General features: G+C 43.9%; 1 protein-coding gene across 1 annotated transcript in view; it reads left to right on the top strand.

Moving 5' to 3' along the window:
• The first annotated feature begins 13,274 nt into the window (after positions 1 to 13,274).
• Positions 13,275 to 24,623, top strand: part of KIAA1958 (KIAA1958 ortholog) — a 75,622-nt gene continuing 64,273 nt past the window's right edge. Inside the window, exon 1 of the mRNA XM_041486317.1 lies at positions 13,275 to 13,358. The gene's annotated coding sequence lies outside the window, so the exon portion shown is untranslated. The remainder of the gene's footprint in view (positions 13,359 to 24,623) is intronic.

The following is a 24,623-nucleotide window of genomic DNA, read 5'->3' as shown; positions in this document are numbered from 1 at the left end:
GTCGGGGCCGCTCCGCTGCGCAGCCGCCGCGGCCGCTCGGGGCGGGGCCGGGGCCGGGGCCGCTCTACCCCGGGGCTGTGGGCACAGCGGGGGTGACGGGCTCGGGGATGCGAGTTAACCTGGGACTGAAGAAAGGCCTACGCGGGACGAAGGGTGGAACTGGAAGGCTTTCCGTATCCTTTCGTTCTCCGCCGTGTGTGTGAAATTTGGCTTTGGCCTCCTGCCAGTTGCACTCAAATCACTGCAGCTTTGCCTCCATCTCATCTTCTGGAGTGCTGTGTCCAGTTCGGGGTTCCTCAGGACAAGAGAGGCAGGGAGCTGCTGGAGTCAGTCAAGTGGAGGAGCACAAAGGTGATCTGGGGCCTGGAGCACTTCTCTTCTGAGGGCAGACTGCTGGAGCTGGGCCTGTGCAGTCCAGAGATGCCCGAGAGGGGATCTCCTTAATGCATATGAATATCTCTAAGTGGATGGCAAGTTTGTGGTGCCAGACTCTTTTCAGTGGTGCCCAGAGACAGAATAAGGAGCAGTGGGCATAAACTAAACCACAAGAATTCCACTTAAATGTGACAAAGAGCTTTGTGTTGAGGGTGGCAGAGCACTGCTCTAGATCACCGTGCCTTGACAGCGTGGTTGGAGTAGAAAATCTTCAAAGGTCCCTTGCAACACTAATGATTCTGTGACTCCCTGTTTATTAGAAAGCCTGCAGTAGGATCCTGTTTCTCTGTTCTCCCAGCCACACCTATCCTATCCTTCATCCTCACCCCTAGTACCTCTCTTATGTTCACAATAACTTTGAGGTCAGCCCTTGCCTCCGTGTCATGCACATGTAACTTTTCCTCATCCTCCCTCTGCTGCCCAGTGAAGACTTTGACTTCCTCCTGTCCTTGCCATGCTGACCACCTGTTACTGTGGTTAGCAACTCTTCCACCAGGTTCCACCTTCGGCTTGTCTTTTCCCCCTTCAGCTGTCACAGAGATTCTGTGCAGCACCCTGAGAGGGCTTCAGGATTCACCGAGATCTGATGGCAGAAGGGAAAATCAGCTGGTAGGTCTGAACCTGCTGGAAGACTTGAAACAGATGGTTTTACTGACTTCAACAGAAGTCAAAGTGAGCCGTGAGCAGATGAACTAGTCTGTGTATTAATATAATGGTGGTTGTTGGTTCCCTTCACTGCAGGTCAGTGTTGCAGGGCTGCAGACTCCTGCTTGACTGAGGTGTGAGCAGGCTAAAGGGGCCAAGGGCTGTCTGAACACTTGCAACTGTAACATCTTCCATACCACCTGCTTTGCCAGGATTGACATCCTGCGCAGGTGGAAGTGGTAGTGCTTTGCTAAGATCTTCAGGCATGCTTTTCCTTCATTGTCCCTGCAGCCACTCACCCCAAATGACCAGCGCACACCTTGACTGACATAGCAGCACACCCAGACTGTAAGCCTTGTGCTGTTGTGTCCTCCATGGAAGTGAGCTATATTGACTGTGTGTAGAGAGCTGCCACTTTCATCTATGTTCACAGGTACCTGCAGGAGAGACACCTGGGCATAATGGTTCAGCTGTCTTCCCCTTGAGTGTTTGTTTCGTTTATTGGTTGTTTTTGTTTTTTTGTTTTTTGGGGGTTTTTTTCATCTCTCTCTCTCCAGTAACTGAAGTGATGTGGCTTTTTGCTGTATCAGGAGGGTCAGTTTACCTCCTGGAAGGTTTTTTTTAGCATGAGGGGCAGAAAGCATTTGAACAGGCGCTGCAGAAGGTGGAAGGCTCGAGCGCTGGGTTTCAGCAGTGTTGCTATGCATGCGCGGTAGCCCCACGGCTCGCCGCACCTCACTCCGTGTGCTGAGCAGGGGAGCTGGGTTTTACCGGGGGCTGAGCACCCTTGCATCTGTGCTTGCTGAGCAGCGTCTCCCAAATGGGCACTGCTTGTACCAGGAGAACTTGGTAGGAAAATAACCTGATTTGTTTCATCTCCCCCGAGAGATTGGAGCCATATGGTCTTTTCTTAGGTAAATCAGTCATAATCTAATAATTTCATTAAGTAACAGGATACAACATCTGATGTAATTTTCTCCTCTTACAGAGTGTTTTCTCGTTCCAGAAAATGTATTTACTGATTAAGCAGTAGTGGACAGGAGGCAAAGTCAGAACTTTCATAATGTTAAATTGCTACTCTTCATTGTAAGTGTGATTTCCACAAGCATCACTATTCAAAACAGCTCCAAACCTTTTCTAACACACTTCAAAATTGAGTCAGAAGAGAACAGATTAATAATGGGAAAAAAAAAAAAAAGTTATCCATTAAGTTAATCATTGTAATCAAGTCCTCAGAAATGTTTTTTACAGATGGACTGGAAAAGTAAATTATATTTCAATTAATCTGCCCCTCCTTTATAGCAAAGTGCTTCAATATTGTCAAATATAGATGGACACAGATATATGGAAATTCTTTGTTAGATTCAGATAATGGAAATGTATGAGATTTAATCACAGATTCCAATTTAGCATTTTTACCACGTGGATACAACTCTGAAGTATATTCCAAAACAGAATTTCTAAAGCACTCAAAAATCTTACTCTAGAGATATTACTCTTTCCTATGCACAATCTAGATAATTTTAATTTTCTGATGATTCTGTTTCTTCATTTTACATAAGCTAAAGCTATTAATGGCTTTCATGCCAGAAAATTCTAGTATTAAAGGTGATATGATGCTAACATTGAATCTGGAAAAGATGCTGCTATAGTTAAATTTTGAACACTAGCAGAATACTGGTCTTTCTTATGTAACTACAATGTTATTTTAAAACACCAGTCCTCATTTTTTGCTGCTGCAGTATAAGATCAATAGATTTTGTAATTGCTACAGAAGTCACAACTCAGGGTGATTATAATACCCAATAGCAAAGATGGCTTTTTAAAATAACTTCCTGTAAAGCTTAAAAAAAATTATGTCCCAAAATTCTGGTGTTTCAAGAACAGCATTTTAATTTTCACTTTTTTTTTTTTTTTTTCTGACTGCAACCTGTCCTGTGTCACTGTGAGATGCAAACCCAAGAGAACTTTATTTCTTGTCATGTTTTCTCATCTTTAAATTACCTGATGTCTGAGGAGATATCCTTATCCCATGATTAGGGGATGCATAGCATGTTTCCAGTGTACTGTAAGAGCTGAAGTCAGCACTAACTTTTCCTCTGACTGGGAGACAAACAGTGTTTTTCTGTCCTGTACTGGTTTCACAAAGCTTGCATGAATTGACCATCCCTATCACATGTTATTTTAAAAGGCTGACAATCTTGAAAAAGTCCGCTGTGCACTGTTAGGATAAGACCTACAACGGATGCTATAGTTGAAGAATTATTGCAGATATTTGCTTTCTGCAAAGGATTTTTACATGAGGTCAAAAGTGTGTTTGTTTTTACTCTATTGCTCACTTCACAGATTTTGAGGCCCATAAAAATGAAGTGACTAAAAAACCTGACTGTTTTGCTGCTGTGAATAACTGGAGAGAAAGGTACGGGGGTTTTGGGTGATGATAAATGAAGAGAACGGCTCCAAGATGTGCATAAGAGAGACGCGATCTGCAGGCTGCTGACATTCGTGAGCAGGACTGATGGCTCGTCGTCCTGCGAAGGAAATGTGATCCTCCTGTGCTCAAGGGCTCTGTTTAGGCGTTTTCCTTTCCGCCGGTTCAGCAGCTGCAGGTCCTGGCCGGAGCCTGGAGCCGGCGGTGCCAGCAGAGGGAGCAGGCAGCACGCCGCAGCGGCGCCGCCAAGCCTGCCCTGCTGCCCGGCCTGCGGCACGCTTGCTTAGGGGCTAGACTCGCCAAAGGGCTCCAAGACCCTTTTCTGCTTAAAGCACGGGGCAAATATGGGATAGGATGAGATAAGCAGATTTGCAGCAACTTAAAAATCTGTGTCTGTGCCTTGCAGCCTCTTACCTCCCTTCCCTCATTCCTGGTCTAAAGTCCCTGCTCCAGAGCAGGAATGAGGTAGGGTGTGTACTTCTACATGACAGAGCAACAGGACTTGTCATATTTATTTAAACCACTGAAATTATCAGTGAGAGTAATATTTTGGAGAGAGACTTAGTTTGGAAGAGTGTTAGCCTGAATGCTTAAAATTTGACAAAAATCAAATCCAATGAATCTTTATATAATGTCCATATAATGTCCATGTAATCCATATAGTCTATGTAATAGTGTCTTGCTTAATCTTAGTTCTATGCATCATTCTGTCCTAGAATAACATGGTGCTTTGTGTAGCAAAGTTAAGCTCTAATTAACTAAATATAACTAGCTCAAGGAATAATACTTAGAGTCAGTATCTTTTACTAGGGTGGCCTGTAGCTCTGCTTCCCACCATTTCTACTAGGGGCTGAAAATAAGACTTTGCCAGCTGTCTAAGGACAGAACAATCACACCTCTTGAGACAGGTTTACCTGTGCAGAATTTTATCAATGGGGTCCACACTTCAACTTGAAGTTACTGTAGGGGAAAAAGAATAGAAAGAAAAGGAAGTGCCTGACAAGTATCCAGCCAAGTAATGAAGCAATGTGGCACCCAGAAGAGTGTCCAGAGTCAGCAAGCAGTGAAGATGAGGAAGGTGACTATAATTATTGTTGTCAGGCTTTCTCCTCTGTCAATTCTGCCCTTGGCATTAGGAGCCAGCCCAGCTACCTCTTGGTTGTTCCTGTATATGATGCTGTCAGTGCTGACAGGATTACATTTAAGCAGTCACAGTGGTGTGTGTCAGTCACTCCACTTTGTGCATATTTATGGTTGGTAATACTTACGGGTCTTTTACATTATTATTATTATTACTATCTACCTTTCCATTTTCTAACTCTTGCATCTCCCCTTAATACAAACTAAAGTTAAAACAGATAGGAAACACAAGGGGAAGAAAGATGAGATTCTCAGACTATGAATAATTGCTGTCTATGAGAATCTACTGAGATTTGCAAGTGGAAGGCCAAGGCAACAGCATAGGAAGGAGAAGGGAGAAAGACTGATACAGCAGCTTGGGTCGAAGGCTGCAGGGCTGCAAGTGATAGCTGAGCCCTGAATGGGCATAGAAGGCACTTGGCATTGAAAAGGTGACACCACTTGTGCATGTCTGTGTGCAGCAGTTTACATGTCTGCCATTTGCTACTCAGTGCTAAAAGACAGCTTTTGCAATGAAATTGTGAACACAAGGTTGGACTGGGAAGCCTGCACATTAGAACTTAACAATCAAGGAGGCAGAAAAGTGTGCACACTCTTTTGACATGGCACAGTTAAACTCACGCTTCATGGTTACCTCACAAGAAAGTGAAGCAAGGAAGGAAAAGTGGGTTCTATCAAATTTCTTAAATGTGAGAAGTAATTTTGAGCTTGTTTACTTGATCTCACTTTCTCCCACTCATAGGAGCCACATGTCATGAGCAACAACTCTAAAAGCAGACCTTTTCAGCAGTGGTTAAAGTTCTAGTAGAGTGGGGGATAAGTACAATACTTCAATCATGATCTTTGTCACAACTTTGATTGTGAGTTTGTGCGAGATGTAGTATTGGGTGAACAAATAACACAAAATCAGTGTGATGGATTTTTTTCGCCAAGAAACATATTTCACATTATTCATAGTATTTTCTCCAGAAGGATGTTGTCAGCTATTTCTTTATACATACCTTACTATTTCTACTAAACAACTGAATGTGATAGATGGGAATTTTGAGATCTAAACTTTACTGTAAAAGCAGTGTCTAGGTCACATCTATTCACTGAAACAGGTCTGTCAAACTTTTAAATTTACCAGGCCAAAAAGGGAGGGAAGAAAATAATACTTTGCCTCAACCCAAGAAACCTTGGGAGGAAACAGTGGCTCAGTTGGGTTTTTTTTTTTTTTTTTCCAGAGGAATAAATGCTTCAGTCAGATATCTTAAGTTAAAAATGCCTCATATTCACATTTACAAACTTCTCTGCTGTTATTCTCTTTGAAGAAAAGGAGAGCTTCCCAAAGACACAACATATGAGACTTTGTTGTCAGCCTGGTACAGGTGGGCAACTGCATGAAAGGCTGGAAATAACCCCAGGATTTCTGTGGTAGAACCATGTCTCAGCTCCCGCATGATTCCAGTTCTGTCATTGCAAAGATTTCCACATCTTCCATCTTCTTGTGTTTGCACTGTGAGCTCCTTAAGGCACCCTGTAAAATAGGAGTTCTGCCTTCACAGCCCTGCGTTGAGGGGACCAGAAATGGATGCACTGCGGGTCTGCTGCAGCCTTTATATCCCATTTGCAGAGAGCCACCCCCTTTTGTGAGCCCAGGAACTCACAGCTAGCAGTGTGCGTGGGTGAAGAGCATGATCCAGTTATGTTTTAAATCCACTCTCTGTGTTTTAAAGGTAAATATTAGGTAATCCTTGAAGCCACAGGCTGGAGACCAAGCATCATGGTTTCTTAGACAGAAAAAGCCCAATGTGCTTATCCTATATAAAGAAATTACACACTGTATGTTCAGACAAATCTCCCTGATATAACTAGCACACATTTGTAGTGCTAAGTCTCCTGCTTGCTTTCAAGTGGCTTGCTGGTTGAGCTGTTATTGCACACTTTTTCCATACTAATTATTCAGGCTTTTGTTTAAATTGCTCTTCTTTACCTGTTTATTTCATCCAAGATCTGACATTCACCTGCTGTTTCCACAGATATGTCCTATTCCACCAAAACCCACAGGAATTTAATACAAAACAGAGTTATATGGTCACAACTCTGAATACACAGACTGGATTCTCAAGGGTTTTTCAAGCCTCTCATGAAACAGTACAGAATTTCCAAAGGCACCTTGTGGACTGATCTTCATATACTTTTTCTGTGTTAACACTAATTGTTAATTGCAGCCTAGTAACAACACTAACAAAGGAATGACCAGCAGAAAGTTAGTTCTGCTCTGATATGCTTGGGTGTAAATGTGAAGTATCCTTGTGATGTCTGCACTGCTTTCTACAGCATCATGCACATGTGAAGGAAAGGTGGCTGCCTAACATGACAATCTGAGGTTCTCATTGAAAAAAACTAACAGGTTTTCTTCTGTCAGTTTGTTAGCTGCCCCAGACAGGGTATGAAAAATTTAGAAGTGACCTAAAAGCTGTGTGTTTTTACTGGGCATTACTATGTCTCTAAGCTTTCATAAGCTGTTATCTGCTTTGCATTTAATCAATCACACTCTAACTCACTTTGATCGTAGCCCTGACCTGAAGTAAGGCACTTTGTTGTGCTGGTCTTCTTTTTTTTTTTTTTTTTTTTTTAGAATTGATGAATAACTGCAGTCATAACAAATCCAGTGATTGTGAGTTGTGTGGTCTTTAGTACTGGTACTTACTCCCCCACGTTCCTTCAGGATCTCCAAAGGAAAATGAGCATGCCCTCATATGTGCTATAGGCTGGGTGTTGAACCTCCAAAGAGAGTTTGAGAAGGGTAGGAGTTTTCTGGTAATCAGTGATTGCTGGAAAAAGACAAAACCTTTACAGTGCACTGTGATAGCTGAATCCCTAGTCCTCAAGCTGTCTCACACAACCTTCTACTTCAGAAACAAGCTCAGGACACTCCTTGGTGTGTCACCCCTTTAAATTCAGCCTGGTGTTACCTACGTGACCAGAAAAATGCCTGCTCCTGCACCTTTGTAAGTCTGCCCTGCCCTGGTCAGGCAGAGTAGTATTTGCAACATGTATCCTAGCAATCCAGTAGAGGGATTGCCAGGAATCCAGGTGGCTGGAGCAGAAAACCACTCTCCTCAAGCTTTCCTGTTTGAATCAGATTCCTTGAGGGCTTGTGTCCTGTTAGTGTTCCAAAATGAAGAATGCCTTCCTCTCTTGTGGATCCTTGTAGAGCCCTTGTTTCTGACCTATGGAGCGGGGATGTCAGGTCAGTGTTAAAAGCAGGATTACAAGTGTTGAAATACTGCTGAGCAGGGTGCAACTACATGCTGTGGTGTATGACCAACAGAGCTGAAGGACCATGGTCTACTAAAAGTGAGTTTGTTCTGAAATCTTCTCCAAAAGTGATGAAATCATGGGCATCATGATTAGGGTATCATGTAGTGCCCCCACAAGTAATTTTTGGATGGCAGATAAGTGAAGGGCAAATTAACCAGCAGTGCTTTTCTTTGAAATATTGTGTGTATTTAATTACAAATGTTCCAGGAATGCAGATATGATACTTCACAGATTCTGCTTTAAAAACCTTTCCTTCCCTAAAGAGAAGCTGTGGCATTTGAGGAAGAAGTTGCCTGCTTGATCTTCCTCTTTAAGGACTACTCTTAGACAAATGGATCATGTTTTGATACTGCTTTGCCTTGCCTTAGTAAATGAATTTGCTTTTCAAACATTACAGTTCCAGTGTTTTGTACAGGAAACCTAAAAAACCCCAAAAACAACAATCCCACAGACAAGCAACTTATTCACTTCCATATTTATTTGCAATTTCCAAGGAACTTCCCAATAGCAGCATACCAGTTTAGTGCCAGAAAGCTGGTGTCTGAAGAGGTGCTTGATGGCTTTCATTCTGACCCTGCCTACACCAGTGCAGCTCTGCTACATTGCTAGTGAAAACACAGGGCTACAAAGCCCTCTGCACAGTCATGAGAGAAGGATTCCTTATTTACTAACCACCAGTGTCTCAGGTGTGTGTTGTAATACCCCAGCTCCACTCATCACACCAGTTGTCTGCAAGTCAGACCATTTGTCTTCCTGCAGTCATGGAGGAAACTGCCACCCACCTTCTGTCATTGACCCTGAGTCCTCACAGCTGGGTGTTTGTAAGCTGCACTGCCCCACAGACCCACCTGTTGCTCCGATGAGTTGCTTCAAGAGCACCGATGTCCCACGAGGGAACCAGCCCATTAATACTGACTTGCAGACACCTGTTTCTCACCAAGCCCTTTCACCCGGAGAAGTGTGTCAGTCAGGTGGGTCTAGCTTATGCATACTTCTCTGAGAGGGGACTGCAGTATTCTAGACTGATACACAGTCTTTTGGGATGAGAAGCTGGCTCTCCAGAGTTTTGGTGCTCATTCCTTTGCAACAGATGTTGAGGTAGAGGAAGCCTCAGTGAAGAGCCAGCTGCCTGCCTGCATGTTGGAAGGCTGCCTGAAACAGGCTTCCCTCACAAGGTTACAGAGGAGGAAGAGGCACTGTGGGACACCACAAGGTTTGGCCAGGCACTGAGCTCTTCTAGGACTTTCTGGGACAATACAGATACTACTCTCTCCATGTTCCAGCTAACTGATGGAGTAATGTCTTGCTTGGGTCATGAGAAATGAAGTCTAGAAAGGAAGATGAATCTTTTAACTCATACTGCTTTTTCAAGGGGCTGCCTTTTTCAGGAAGATATTAGTTGAGCCAAGAATTTTTTCTGACTCAAAAGTGGTTCCAGCTTAATTTTTTGTACAGCAGGAGCTAGTTTGGTTGGGCACAGGTTCCTCTGAGAAACACACCTGTAAAAACTAATTCATGATCTGCATTTAGCTGGTTCCAGCCATGATGAGCAGCCCTTGGAGCAGACATTCTAATAGCAGTCTGTGGAGAGCTGCTGCTGCAAAAAAAGCCTGTTGTGGCAATGGCCTAATCCTACCCTTCTTCCTGTGACACAATCAGTTCTGATTTCAAACCTACAGCTGGTAAAACAGACCATTCTTGGCCTTTCTCATTTTTCATTCTCATCCCAGCTACTCTAGTGGTAGGTCCTTAGTGTATGGCCAGCTTTCTGCTAAAATCGGAAGTATTTTCTGATTGCACCTGTCTTTCTCCCAAGCCAGTTTTCCTCCTGTGAGGGCTGAGGGGTTTCACATGGAGTGGTGTTTCACCTCTGTGTTTCAGCTGGCAAAGCTTCTGGCACCAGCTAAGGCTCATGACTGGTGGTGGGGGCTGAGGGACAGTCTGTGTGGGCGCTGGCACACCCTGCTCAGCTGGCAGGAGAGAGCAAGCATGGCCAGGGCACATACTGCAGGGGTGTGACTCAGCTTCCTTACTGCCTGAGTCAAAAGAAGGGCAGAGCTGGGCAGCAGAAACAAACCACTCGGCACCGAATCCAGCACACGTCAGTCCTGAACAAAAGGGGAACCAGCCCAGACCATGTCGGTGCACATCTTATCTCATGGAGAACATCCCTAGGAAACCCCAAGATTTGCTCTGTTTCTGCTTGACTAATATGGTGCTGGAGGGATGCTGGGGAAGCTGAACAGCACAACAAAGCCATGTGGTCACTTGGTGCCTGCAAGTTTTCTGTAAGGTGCTATAATCTCTGCTCTGATGTCACTGTCACTTACCAGGAGCTTTGGGCCTCTCTTCAAGCACAGTCAGGTGTTCCCAAACAGGGGGATGGTGATTCCTCTCCCTCCTGTTTGGCAGCTTGTACACCCTATTTCACAGCCAGTGCTTCTCTGCAGAAGGATCAATTCTTGTGGGATCTGGGATGCTTTTGCCCATTGTTTTTGGTCTGCTGGTGGCATGAGTGTTAGTGGGATGGCAGGCTGCCTGGGAGTACTGGAGGGGAGAGCATGTGTTTCCACTGAGCACCATGAGCCCTAGCTTTCCTGGCACTGGCATCTGGAGTGAGACAATTCACCCTTGCCACACAGCCTCCTGTGGTTGATGAAGGGTCACAGTACATGGGTTAGTGAATTGTCAGAGGTCACAGAATAAAATCCATGCTAGTTCTGGGATGAGGATGTGATACACCTTCTTTCTCAGCCCACTGCATTAATGACAGAACCCTGCTGCCTTACCTGGACATGTGGACCACCTATGAAGAGGGGCTCAGCACCTCCAGCAGGTGTCCACACCAACCAAGTCAGATGTCTGCCTGGTTTTGTTTTATTCCAAGTGATGAATAGGAGGAGAAATGGCCAGCAATAACCCCTTACCACAGCAGTCTCTTGGCTTTGCAGAGGCAGGACAGTCTCTCTGTATGTCCACCCTGCAGCAGCCAGTACAGTCCTGTTGGGTCAATAGCAGCAGCTTTCCTTCCCGGAGCTTTCCTTCCCTTTCCTTCCTTCCTTTTTTGCTTGCTTGGGAACATCAGTGCACACAATTGCTGCCCTCACAGTGCAATCATTAACATAGGCAGTGAGCTAAAACAAACTCATCCAGAACTGCAATTCTGTGCTGAGGTGCTGGTGACGCGGTTCTAGGCTTAGCTGAGCTCTTTGAGCATATGATGTGACCTGTGGCTGCTCCTAACAATGAAGAAGTGAAGAAGGAGAAGAAAGAGGTGGGGGAGAAGGTGGGAGGAGGTGGGAGGCTTTGTCCTGTGGCCACTGAAGAGCATGAGAGAAGTGGAGAAGAACAAAGAAAAAGAATGCAAAGGAGTATCAAGACTGAAGACTAACAGTGAAGAGCAAGCCCCTTTTGTTTCCTGACTGCAGATGATGTGCTTGATTATAGGACTCCCAGAGATGAGGAGTGTTTGTTTGGAAGTCTTTCCTCTTCAGGAATTCCTAATTGTTGTTTGTGAAAGTGTAACTATTTGGTCTTGAAAAGACAGCTGAGCAGCCCCATCGTAGAGGCAAACAGGGCACTGGTTTCAACCAATACAACCCATGCAGCCTCTGACCCATGAGGAGTGTTTGATGGTCTGTACCGTACTGTATATTCCTGAAAATCAGACCATTCCTGTCCCTGTAAGGATTTTTTGGGCACAGCAGAGTCCAGCAATGTTTTTCTTAATGTTGCCGGTGCTTTGACTACAGGTCCCTGCTTTAAAATCAAGATGTGAAAGCAGGGTGTCATGTATTTGGTCATGATGGATGGAGGCAGATTCTCCCTCCTCTCCCTGGAATAATTACTCCTTTTGTTATGGTTCTTCATCTTTAGGAGTCTACTACTGAAATCTCAATTATTTAAGTATTATAGACTTCTGCTGATTGCAGCACCATGACCATGACACCCTCCTGAAAATAACAATAGCAGAAGGGATGGCAATCTTCCCATTAGGCAAGGCTAATGCTGCTACCAAACTCCCCTCCCCCTCACAGGCAAATCTGGAAAGAGCATTACTTTTGGCATGAATACACTTCCAGATTGCCTCCATTATACTCTTGTGTAAGCATTGTTGCCATCGTAGCTAGTAAGCATGTGTTAGCCCATTCAAGTTTTGCAAATGTTGGTATAAGGAAGATGAGGAAAGAAAACCTCTGGGCCATGATGTAGACAGCTCAGAAGGCTGATAGCCAGGCCTGTCTCCTTCTGGAGTGATGCAGGGTAAAAAAAAGCCCAACTGAGGAGATGAGCAAAGTTTGCTTTGGCATGTGCCTTGCTTACTGTGGGAGAACCAACACCCAGAGAAAATGCTGCAAGCACACAGTGAGCCCTCCTGTGATTAATTGCAAAAAAATCCCAATATGAGCAATGTTGCTGATAGGGTCTCTAGTTGCAAGCAAATTAAGAAAGTTTTCACAACACACAAATTGCACTTTTTATTGTCTTACACACAGGCACAGCATGTGTGCAGATGTGTGCATGTGTATGTATACAGTCCACATAAAATTAACAGGTCATGGCAGACACCTATTTAAAAAAGAAAAAAGTAACAGTAAATTGCACGTTTCTGTGTCTGCACAAAACAACAGAGTAGCAGCTGTTTGGACACACTCACTTTGAGTAGGTGAGACACTGCAAGTCAGGAGACCTCCACCAGAATAAGAATTACATTCTTTTATGTCATCTGAGAATGTGTTCCTTAGCGTGTGTGTGTGTGTGTGTGTGTGTGCACGCCATGGCATACAGCCTGTGGTGCTGTGTGTGTGTGTGTGTGTGTGTGCCATGGCACACAGCCTGTGGTGCTGTGTGTGTGTGTGTGTGTGTGTGTGCCATGGCACACAGCCTGTGGTGCTGTGTGTGTGTGTGTGTGTGCCATGGCACACAGCCTGTGGTGCTGTGTGTGTGTGTGTGTGTGTGTGTGTGCCATGGCACACAGCCTGCGGTGCTGTGTGTGTATGTGTGCGCCATGGCACACAGCCTGCGGTGCTGTGTGTGTGTGTGTGTGCCACGGCACACAGCCTGCGGTGCTGTGTGTGTGTGTGTGTGCCATGGCACACAGCCTGCGGTGCGCTGCCAGTCCGGGCCGGTGTGCGGGTGTGCCATTGCACACTTCCTGCGGTGCGGGGGACCGGGCGCCGGTTTCCGGTGGCTGACAGGAGCCGGAGCCCGCCGCTGCCTCCTCCGGCGCGGAGTACCACACACCCACACACACCGCGGGGAGGAGGAGAAAGAGGGCGGAGGGAGCAGAGCAGCCCCCCCGCCCCAGCCCCCGAGCGATATCGCCCTCATCCCCCCATGCAATACGGGCGATATAGCACGGCTCCCCGCCCGCGCTCCCGCGGACAGACACCTGCAGGTACGTGACCCGCCCGGCCGCACTGTGCGTGTGGATGCGTGTGCGGGGCTGCGTGTGTGTGCATCCAGCGCTGCCCGCCGCGGGGGCGGGCGGTACTCCCGTGCCTGGCTCGCTCTCTCTTTGTGCGCGGCCAAGGGCTCTCTTGGAAGCTTCCCCGGGCACAGGCACCCCGGCCTTGTTGCGGAGCGCGGTGCAGTGGCAGGGCTCGGTGTGCCTCCCCGGGCTGCACGGGGCGTGCCGGTGAAGGACAGGGGGAGGCAGCGGTGCTTGAGGGGTCGTGGTTTGTCACAACATACGGAGTGGAGTGGAGCCCCTCGCCCCGCCTGGCATCCTCTTGCAGAAAGAATAGTGACCCTTACAGCCCCCGCCCCCCTCCCACCCCCTGCTCCCGGCCGAAACAGAGGCGGGCAGGCTCAGGGCGCTGTGGTTTGGGCCCCAGGGGTCTGCAACGAGAACGGGGCCGGGGGCCAAGTGCCTGGCGGTGTGGTTTGGTTCCACGTGAGGTTCGAGCCCCCGGCACGTCCCGCTCCGAGGGGTCCCTCTGATCCCCAGCCCAAGCAGGCAGTGGGGTGAGCACTGGGAAAGGCAGCTCCACACTAACTTGGCTTGCTACCGAGACGAGGCAGGAGCAATAAGGAAAGCCAGAAAACAGAAGCAAGCTTGGAAGGGATGGTTACATGCAAAGGAAAAGAGTGAAAACGATGGAGAGATATATTGAGCTTTCTGCAATTCAATTCCAGCTGTCAGACAGAGAGCTGCTCTCCAGCCAGAGGAGTAACTATGATACATTAAAACTCACCTTCCATCTGCAGCATTAATGGTTATAAATATCTCCTGAACACAGCTGGCAGTTCAGTAGTACTAGATGTAGAGTACGGCTATTTCCATTCAAGTGAGTCTGTCATCGGAACAAAACAATACACTCAGTAAAAATGACATTCTTGTATATGGCTGGCTTTCAACATTTGAGTTGTTAATTGGTGAAGTTTGCTTTTTACTGCCTTCTTTGCCATTCCCCCACTTATCGTTCTCAGAAATACAACCTCTGCCAGTGGTGTTGCGATGCTAGAGCTGTGATAGATGCTAAAGCTTGGCTGTGAACTGGCACAAACAGTAATGTTTTTCATTTTTCTGTTGATTTGAAGAGAAATGGAACTAAGCACTTAGCATGCTTGATAGCAGCAGTGGGAATTTGCATTAAACAAATGATGACAACCCTTTGCTGTGTTCTGGATGGCAACTTTTCAGCTCAGGAACTAGGCTTGTTTTCCTTAGCTTTTTTTTTTTTTCTTTAAGAATAACCCCAAAAAGGTCTTTTCAGGTCGGGAATGACCAGTTCCTGTTTCTCTTATGGCTTCTTCAGCTCTCCTCCATATAATTCAGAGCTCAGACCAACAGGGATATACTCACGTGGTTGTGCAATTCACCTAATAACCTCAGCCAGCACCACACTGGGGACGCACGCCTGCCCCACAGCACCATGTGCATAGTTTCAGACCTTTTCTGACTGGCTTTACCAGAAGCCGGGAAAAATTGCCCTGGGTGTCAAATCTGTCAGTTGTCTCAGGCTGATTATTCAAATGTCATTTCAGGTTTGGCCAAACCTGTTTTTGCTCACTTCTAAAGCAGCACAAAAATTGGAAATCACATGGTTCTTTTAAGCACCTACTGTCCTATGCTGAGCCTGGTGCTCAACCTGGCTAAATCATGCCCAGTGCCCATCCTTCCCTTTTGCCTGGGGCTTCAAGCAAAAAGCAATTTTTTTACGTTTTGGTCAAGTTTATCAGCTCTTTGAAATCCTTCATAGGTAAGCTAACAAACAAACCAGGTAGTTTAAAAACTTGCACCCAGAAAAGTAATGGATAAAAGAATTGGCAAAAAGATACTGTGTGGTTTAGTATTAACACAAAGTGTTGAGGGGATGATAGGTGGTCTTACATGCAGCGTAAAACTGTTGTGAGAGAGATACATCATGGAGTTACTATTTTTGCTGTTGTCACTAGCTCATCTCAAGAATGTAGCAGAAGGTTTTCTTTGTATTCCACTAAAATAGTTAGATGTTCAGAGAGTAACTTAAAACTTGTGGGGAAACCATAACAGCTCAAGTACTTCTCTAGCCATTGTTAGCAAGCTGGGTTTTTTGTAACCAAATATGTATTGATATTGCTCCTGTACTGATGCATCTATGCACTGGTAGTTGGTATTACACCAGGAAGTTTTCTATATTTTAACTTACTGAAAGTTTCAAAAGCACAGTATAATTCTGTTTCATTCATGCAGTGATAATGAATTTATATCACGAGTTCCTAGAGCAGCAGCAGTTTACTGTCTTAGCTGTCCACACCTGGCACTCACCAGCTGCACCTGCCTTAAGAGGCCACTGAACCTCACCCTGGTGCCAATTTGACTTGGCTGTCCATGTGTCCACCCACTGCAGCTCCATGGAAACTTGGAGTTTCAGCAGTGACATCCTTTGGTATTTCCAGGCTCCCATCCTTATGCCTCTCTACCTTCCTTCCCTGTTAGTCTTAAAATGCAGACAGAAGAGGTCTGAATGTTTTAAGTGTAATCCCAACCGTGGCACTCATTTCCACAGTGCCACTGTTTTTCCACATCTGCGCTCTGGGAGTGATAACCTATCCACGCAGGGCTCACAGAGGTGGTGTGAAAATTAACTGCTGTTTGTAAGGCACTTTCGCAGAAATGTGTGTGGCAATTGCTCCTCTTGAGGATTGTTGCACATCTGGTAATTCAAGTGTAACTGGCTGAACATTGGCTCTGCTTCCAAAGGTTATTGCTGCACACCTTTTTTTCAAAGTAAAACAGGGTGAGATTAAGGTTAGTGACTTAAAAGTAAAGCTAATTTTTATTGGCTTTTCTAGTCCCTTTTTGTGAAAAATATTTTAAAATTAGTGTTAGTTTGTATCAAATGTTTCCCTTACGGATTTGCATAATAAGTTAAAGGAACTCAAAAGATAAATACCTTACTGTAAATAATGAAGTGAACAAATGGAGCCCAGCTGCTTCATCCTCATTTACTTGATCTTGGTTCTGATTTGTTGATTTATGAACTTTATTTACTAGTCAGGTTGGTGAATTCTCTTGCAAGACAGAAATTACTGGGTGTCAGTCCTCTCTTGTTTCTGTGGTAACGAGTACCCCTCACAGATTCCCTAGTGACACTCCTGGCTGGCCACTGATCATCTGTGTTTTTCCTGAAGTAAATAAAAGGTCTTGGTCATATGACTGTCCAAACTTAAGCATTCAAAAAGGAAACAAAATATTAAGTGCCTTCAGCATGGTGAGAATATGTTGTAGTGTAGCTGCAGTCATACATACACAATTTGGATGTGTTTTCTTCTGAGAATCATATGGTGAGAAGTACCTGTCTCAGATCCTGGGTTTAGTCTAATCTTTGTAGAGCCTCTGCTTTGCCTGACTGTGTGCTAAGAAATTACTCTGTGTGATTGAGGGGCTATCCTCAATTACAGGTATTTTCGACATTTTCTGCACAGTAAGTTTTTATCATGGTCCTTGTATTGGTGAAGAGTTATTTCACATTTCATTCCCTTTTCTTAATTTTTGTTTAGCAACAGGCAGGATCTGAAACTTTTGTTCACTTGACTGATGTTAGCTCAGAGACATCATGAGTTTTGTTGGACTTGGGCATCTTAGGATTTTAGTCCTATGAAAAGTTTCAGGAACAAAATTTTTCCTCTAAGTGCAGAATCACAGGGTTAGATTAATGGTATTCATTGAGTGAGTACTGTGACCTTCTGCAAGTTTTTTTTTTTCTATTGTTCAAGGCAATTATTTTCAAAAAGCAGTCATCATACCTTAAATATTTTACATGTCTGTTTAACAGACAGGACCCAAGACAACTGGAAGAGATAAAGGGAGGAAAAAGGGAGGAAAGAGATTCCTGTCCCATTTTCTCTCCAGCTTTTTTTTTTTTTTTTTTTTTTTTTTTTGTATGGTCTGCTCTATTGCTTTCCTCAGTGATCTTCAGTAAAGTGTCTTTGATCAGTGTGGACAATCAGGCATTTAAAAAAAAAAAAATCTTAGCACTTTTGAAAACAGGAATATAGCCATATAGCAGTGATGAAACATCCAAATGTACACGAGACTTTACTTCTCATCCAGTCCAGTGGAAGTTTTCTTGCATCACCAGTGCTGTACTTTGAAAGCTTGATTGTTCAGTTCCTTGACCTAAGCACCGCTGCATCTCCAAGAAAGAAATAGGCAAGAAAGGTCTCCCAAGATACAATTATTTTCTACAGCAGTTTGTTTTCAAAATATATTTAAAGTTGACAGCAACTGGTTTTAGTAATTTCGAATTTCACTGTCTATCCTCATGGGGTGAAGGCTGGAGAAAAGCAAAACCACTGATGATCTAGTAGGTTAGAGATTTCAAATGAAATGAAGTGAAATTAAATGAAGCAACTAGAGCCACACGATGAGACACTCCATGAGATGAGTGGATGGTGTGCCTGTGCAGTCGGAAGATCCTTATTGCTGCAATTAACCAGATTAAAGATAGAGTGATGTTAAAGTGACTACGGTCCTGTTCCGCCCTTGTGCTAGACCCAGAGTCTTTGTAATCCCTTTGTTACTCCCGATACTCCTCATTTACATGTAAATTGGCTGCCACCCCCCGCCCTGTTTAAGTGTGGAGGGGGGGTTGCCCGAAGCAACCAACGTGAAAAACGACTGCGAGCTGCACTGTGTGGGACTCAGGACACCAGAGGCCCCCGTTGGCTGGATCCAGCACCACTGAGCTCTCTCACTCTCTCTTTTCATCTCTTTTCTTTTTCTTTCTCTTCCCCTCTTCCCCATCCTCTTTCTTCCTCTTTCTCATACATTGCAAAGTTTATGAATACAGCCATTTGCTAACGGTGTCCCTTCATGCCAGTAACCATTTGTAAGTTCGCCCTCAAATAAAATTGTAACTTATTAAAGGACTACCGGTGTTGTTCTAATGCATCTCTAGCCAAAGGTATTTTCGAATCTGAGTCACTTTCCTACCCCTCTTGTGTTGGGCAGCCGTAAGGGATACCCAATGAGTGGGCAGGGAGAGCAGGGCAATAACCTCTTAGCTGTAAGCCAAGATAGGTTTGAGCAGTGCCAAGACAGCAGCTGCCCGGGAAAGGCCAGACCTTGACTGCTACCCTGCTTGAAGTCATTATCTCCTCCTTCCCTGTCTCCAATTAAAAAAACAGATTTTACAGTATGGCTGTCCTGAACCCAGACATTTATTTTGCAGGTGTAAATTTCCACATGGTCGAGGACTGTGGTTTACAAACTGTAAATGACACTTAATAGGTTCTTCAGTAGTGACCCAAAATAGCTGCTGTTATATTTTATTAATATGTATAGGTGTGTCATATATAAATATTAATAGTATACAAATATAAAATTATGCTTATTTTTAAATACATATACATATGTAAGATCAATAATACATATAAGTAATATAATTTTATTTTGAAATTATGTTCTATATTCTGTAATATTAAATATAATATAGTCTATTAGCATGGTATATACACTTCATCATTATGCATTTTTATTTTTATTGTTACTATTAAACATGTATGGGACGGAATGTACATGACATTCCATTGTCATATGAGAGAGAAAAGAGAGGTCTTGCACAGAAGGTGTCTGACTTACAGCATGAATGAGCTGTGGTTCTGCTGGCATCTGCACTATCCAGTATTTTCCTGAATGATACAGTATAAGAAATAACAGAGTTCTCTCTGTATTGCATTTGTGCAGAGCATGAGGCCAGAAAGAGACACAAAGATATGGGAGCACAGAATCAAATTTCAAAATAATCTCAACAGGTTGGAGATCTGGGCTGGAGATGACTGGATGTGAGGTGTAAAATGTAGGGTTCTGCTCTGTGCTAGGTGAGGAAAATGCTGATATTACAAGCAGGGTAGCAATTTTTTTTTTTTTTTTTTTTTTTTGGTAAGCAAAAAATGCCGTGCAAAGGGAAGAAGGTAACTTTGCTCTATGGCCGATGTGGATGGGGCAGGGAACAATTTTCGTAGGAGGTGTAGGAGGGAAGGTCGGGGCTAGGCATCAAAACAAGCTCATTAGCCAGTGTGATATGGGAATAAGTGTGCAGAGGGATGTATGTCAGTGGCATAAAGAGGAAAACATTGTGGTTAAATGAAAACACTTCTCAATTGGCATATCTTCAGCTTTGTCTTTGTCACAGTGCTGATGTCTGATATGCTGGTGCAGAAAAGCACTGGAACAGTGAGAAACCTCCTCTGTTTTGTTGAACCACACACTGGCATGGCATTTACACTTTACCTGGGCCACAGCAGGTGCTTCCGTGCAGTTGTGCATAGCAAGTTTCTGGAATCAGAGAGCTAATCTTTTCCCAAAATTAGGAAAATATTAGCCTTTGGTATGCACATGGTGTTGCAGTGTAACTTTTCTGTTTGTCTCCTCTCCTTAAACCTGAAGTCACAGACTGTAATTTTTATACTGCTGGTATCTTTGCAGTCTAAGTACAGAGGGGAGAGGGTGTATTTATATTACAAGTGTTCTCCCAAAGCTGTAGAGAAAACCCTCATCGCCCTGTGATAGTTTGCAAAATCTGCTGCAACACACCATAAGGAGCCAGCATATTTTAGCTGGTAACACTCCAAATGTCATAGCTTGGAATTTGCAAAATATTGCAGGATGGAAAAAAAAATTAATGAACTGTCTCAAAATGTAGAAGCTGGCACTTTTTTTCTTTTTCTTTTTTTTTTTTTTTTTAATCTGTGAGATTTTGATCCTTGCTGTTGAGCTGGCTTTGTGCAGAAGATGCCCAGCTACTCATGCAGTGGAATGTTTTCTGTTTTCCATCATGTGGATTGTCCCCTATGGCAGTCCACAGTCATACCAGGTCATGCCACTCCTCACTCTGAGGTTAAATATTTGCTCAGATTTTGTTGTAACTGAAAGCTTTTTATAGAGTCTCCCTTTTTTCATGTTTAATGAGGAAAGTTAGTATTTCCTGTTCAAAATTTAGATTTCATACTGTCTTTTTTTAGCTCTGTCAGGAGGAAGAATGATGTCTTTTCTTTTTAAACTTTCTGATCTGTAACTATAAAAACAAGAGTGTGCTTTTAAAAACTAAGCTCTTACAGTGCCAGTGTTAATTTTTTTAAACCCAGGAGGCAAACATTTATTGTGTAACCAGTAAATTGCAATTGAAACTGTTCCGTAAAGTGGTTGGCACAGTCTCTGCCAGATATGCGTATCCTAGCAATTTTACCAGACTTGATGAGTGCTGATGACTTAATTTCAAACCATTCAAGTTTAACATTTCCATCTCTGACTTCCAAAAGTGCTGTTACTATAACTATTGTGGAAAAAAGCAAGTTAACAAGAAGTGTTGTGTTTTGTGTTTATAATGATTTATTATTAACTATTCACTGTCAGATGGATATTTTCCAAATCTTCTAGATTTCAAGTCGTATTTCAATGTAGGTTCTCTTTACAAGATTAAAATTAGTGCCTCCAAGCCAAGACATGCAAAAAACCCTCATGCAGATAATTTGTGTCCACAACATCTTTCAATTAAATTCCATTTTCTGCACACAGCTTTGCTTCATAGCAGTGTACAGCTAAGAACCCCATAAATGACAAATTTTCTCTGACCGCAGTATTATGAATTAAACAGGCAATGTAGTATTCCACCCATTTTGTCTGACCTGGTGTTTGGCATCAGCCTAAAAATCAGGCACAGTGCCAAGTGTTTGCTGAACAGGCAGTGTGATTTGATTGAAATATTAGTGACAAAGATTTTTTGCCTGGGCAGACCTGGGTCAGATATTCTGCTTTCACAAATTTGTGTTGATTTGAGGAACAGTAGTTAGTTATTGTAAGGATGAGTGAAGAAGGCCAGAAAATTACAAATGCAATATGCATAAACACACAGAAAGTAGATTTTTTTTCCCTTTGTCTCACCATAAATAGTCAAAGGGCTCATTCCTGTAATATATTAGAGATCATGGTACTATACAGCAAAATGCAGGTGAGTTAACCTCTCAGATACAGAAGCACTGGTCAATTAATGTAAGTTTTACTAGATAATTAAGTTCTAAGCATTTTTTTCCTGTTGGTGGTTCCCCCCCCCCCCCCCCCTACCTTGAATAATCTATTCTTCAGTTAGCGTTATTCCTCTGGTTCAATAATCTATTCGTAAATAATGAGACTGATTTCAATATAGCAATGTACAGGAGCCTTTCTTAGCAAGGCATTCACATGTATGGAAGTAAAAAAGGTGGCCTGGTAGAGGAAGAAAAAATTGTAAATTTGGATTACCATTTGTTTTTGACCGCAAGAGAATACATTGTACTGAGCATTGCAAATAAGTCATGTTTTGCAACAGCTCCACGATATAGTGAAGTATTACTGAAATACAGCAGAAGGTAGTTTATATGGAGGTTGGTTATTCACCCGGCCTCTTATTTGCAAGTAACAATCTGCACTTAAATTGAGCTCTCTTCAATATGCTGCAACTGCTTTAACATGCTGTGTTTGCTGTATGCATTTGAACAGTCTCATAAAGATGGCCTGAATTTGTTTTGGTCTAGCCAGGAGTCAAAGAAAAATAGCAGCTCAGATCCACATATCAAAGATATGCATGAATAACCACTGCATTTTGTGCTTGTGTGTGTTAACATTCACAAACATTGTGAATGTTAGCATTGTTAACATTGTGTTTGTGTGTGTTAACAGTGCTTTCCTGTTGGATAGTTAACTCTGTAAAGCTAAGTGACCTCTTTCCAGTCAAGCATTTCTAAAACTATGTCACCTCTGCTGACCTCCTAAATACTGATTAAACAGTTTGGCTGTGTTTGATTAGCTTAGTTTACACACCATTTAACTGGTGCAGGAGTATTTACATGGGATAATACTGTAAAGATGGGGGAGGTAAAAACCTGGAACCACTTCAGCAGGCTTTATGAAACAAAAAGGTATAAATCCATCATGTATGTGTGCATTTTAAAGTCTCAGGACTGGTCCTGTGAGATCAATGATTTTTTTTTTTTCCCTGTGGAGAGGAAGTGGAACACTGAAGGAGTTGCTCCTTCAGTGGAAGGCTTTGGTTTCCCTTATTGCAGCAGTTCTCCTTGTGGCTCTGCCCTGATGTTGGGGCCCTGTCTGCAGCTATGAGATCCACATGGGGCATGAGGAATATGCCTTTCAACAAGGTGAGAGCAAAGAAGACCGCTCTCTGTTTTACTTCATTACTGTTGATGCACTACCACTGTCCCAGTACAATGAAAAAGCAGAAAGTCTGAGTGAGCACATGTAGACATCAGCTGGTCAGTCTCTTTCCTTGTCTACCCCTATCTGTGAATTTCACTACTTGTCTACATTGTGCTGTGTTGGAAGATAAGTTCTCTTGTTCCTTCCAGCACAGCTGGGGTAAATTTGTACTATTAGGTTATGTCTGTCCTTTTCATCAAATGCCCTTTATTCCACAACCACTGGCCATTAGGCAGTATGTTCATTAATGTGTTCTAAGGGAGTTGCCAGTCTTTTTTTTTCTCACTTGAGCTGGGGTTTGTTTGTGTGTTGTTTGTTTGTTTACTTTTTGGAGACTGTAGGTCTTCAGAAAAAATCAGGGTGACCAGTGTACCCACCACTCTTCAGAAGGGACTTCTCAGAAACACGGAGGAGCATCTGCATGTGGCTCTTGACATTCCTGTGGGGAGGAAGGAACTGGAGTCTTTGTTTAAATGAAACTCTGCCCTGGCCCCCGCAGCTGTCATTATCGAGGTTTGGAGATTGGCTTGGCAAGTCAGTAGGAAGGCTTTCAGGGCACACCTTTGATGGTACCACGCAAATCTTTTCATATAATTAGGGCAGCCTTTGGTAGCCTTAATAGGGGGTGGGGGGTAAGAGATGGGAGCATCCTGGCTGTGCAGAGGGACCAGGGATTTTGTGTGGAGGAGCCTAACATTATCCGGGGGTTTTGTGTATTGTCAGATTTATGCACTGCAGTTTGTAGGTGCAATGAGTTTCCTGTGGTCTTGCACTTTTCGTCCAGGGTGGGTATCCCAGTTTCCACACCACAGTTTCTGGTACTGGTTGAGCAGAGGTCTGCAGTACTGGCTGCTGTAAAATCCTCCTCACAGCCAACCAGCAACTGGGAGGGTTGGACCCAGGCCCTTGTCATGATTTCACCCCAGCCAGCAGCCAACCTTCACATAGCCACTAGCTCACTCCCCCACCAGCGGGACTGGGGGGAAAATCAGAAGTATAGAAGCTGGAAAACTCTGGAGTTGAGATAAAGGTGGTTTAATAGGGAAAACAAAAGCCATGCACACAAGGAAAATGAAACAAGGAATTATTTCAGTGGTTCCCACAGGCAGGCAGGTGTTCAGCTATCTCCAGGAGAGCAGGGTCCCATCCTTTGTAACGCCTGCTTGGGAAAACAAATGCCATCACTCCAAATGGTCCTCCCTTTCTCCTTCTTCCTTCCACCTCTGTGTACTGAGCATGGTGTCACATGGTCTGGAAATCCCTTTGGTCACTTTGGGTCACCTGTCCTGGCTGTGTCTCCTCCCAGCCTCTCATGCACCCCCAGCTTCCTCACCAGTGTGGAAGTACAAACAGCAGAAAAGGCCTTGGCTCTGTGTAAGCCCCGCTCAGCAATACATTTTGCCAGTGGGCAGGGTCAGTACAACAGACACATACACCAACTTCAAGGAAGAAGTGTAATTTACTATAGTTCAACACAGCAGAGGATTACAAAAGGATAAGCGAAGCAATACACTTAATCATTACTACAAAAGATTGCCTATAGTGATTAAGAAAGATACATCACTGGTTACCCTTAGTACTTTACCAACATCCAGATCCACACATCAGCGGGGGAGCCCTGGTCACAGTGAAGGACTGGAGAGCCACTTCTAATTGGGAAGTCCTACACGGTGTGTCCACTTGTAAGTGTGGTTTCCATCTTTGCTGTGAGAGGGGCTGGCTTTTATCTTGTGGAATAAACGATCTTACTTACCTTCTAGGGTGGAAACGTAAGGTTTCATCCTCCTCTTGGGTTCTACCCAAAACCTGCCAGGGCTCAAGGAGGAACCAAGGAAGTTGACTTTGACCATATACCTCCAAATGAGGCCAGATGTCTGATTTCATGGCCTTGTCTGGCCTCTAAACATAAAAGATAAATTCATTCTTATCACACTACATATTCCGCTAATGAGGGGATACAAATGTCATACTGCTAATGATCAT

The sequence above is a fragment of the Pyrgilauda ruficollis genome, unplaced genomic scaffold (assembly GCF_017590135.1).
Source record: "Pyrgilauda ruficollis isolate IOZ18807 unplaced genomic scaffold, ASM1759013v1 scaffold75, whole genome shotgun sequence".
Lineage (NCBI taxonomy): Eukaryota > Metazoa > Chordata > Aves > Passeriformes > Passeridae > Pyrgilauda > Pyrgilauda ruficollis.
Note: the sequence above shows the minus strand (reverse complement) of the source record. Positions and strands in the feature narration are given on the sequence as shown.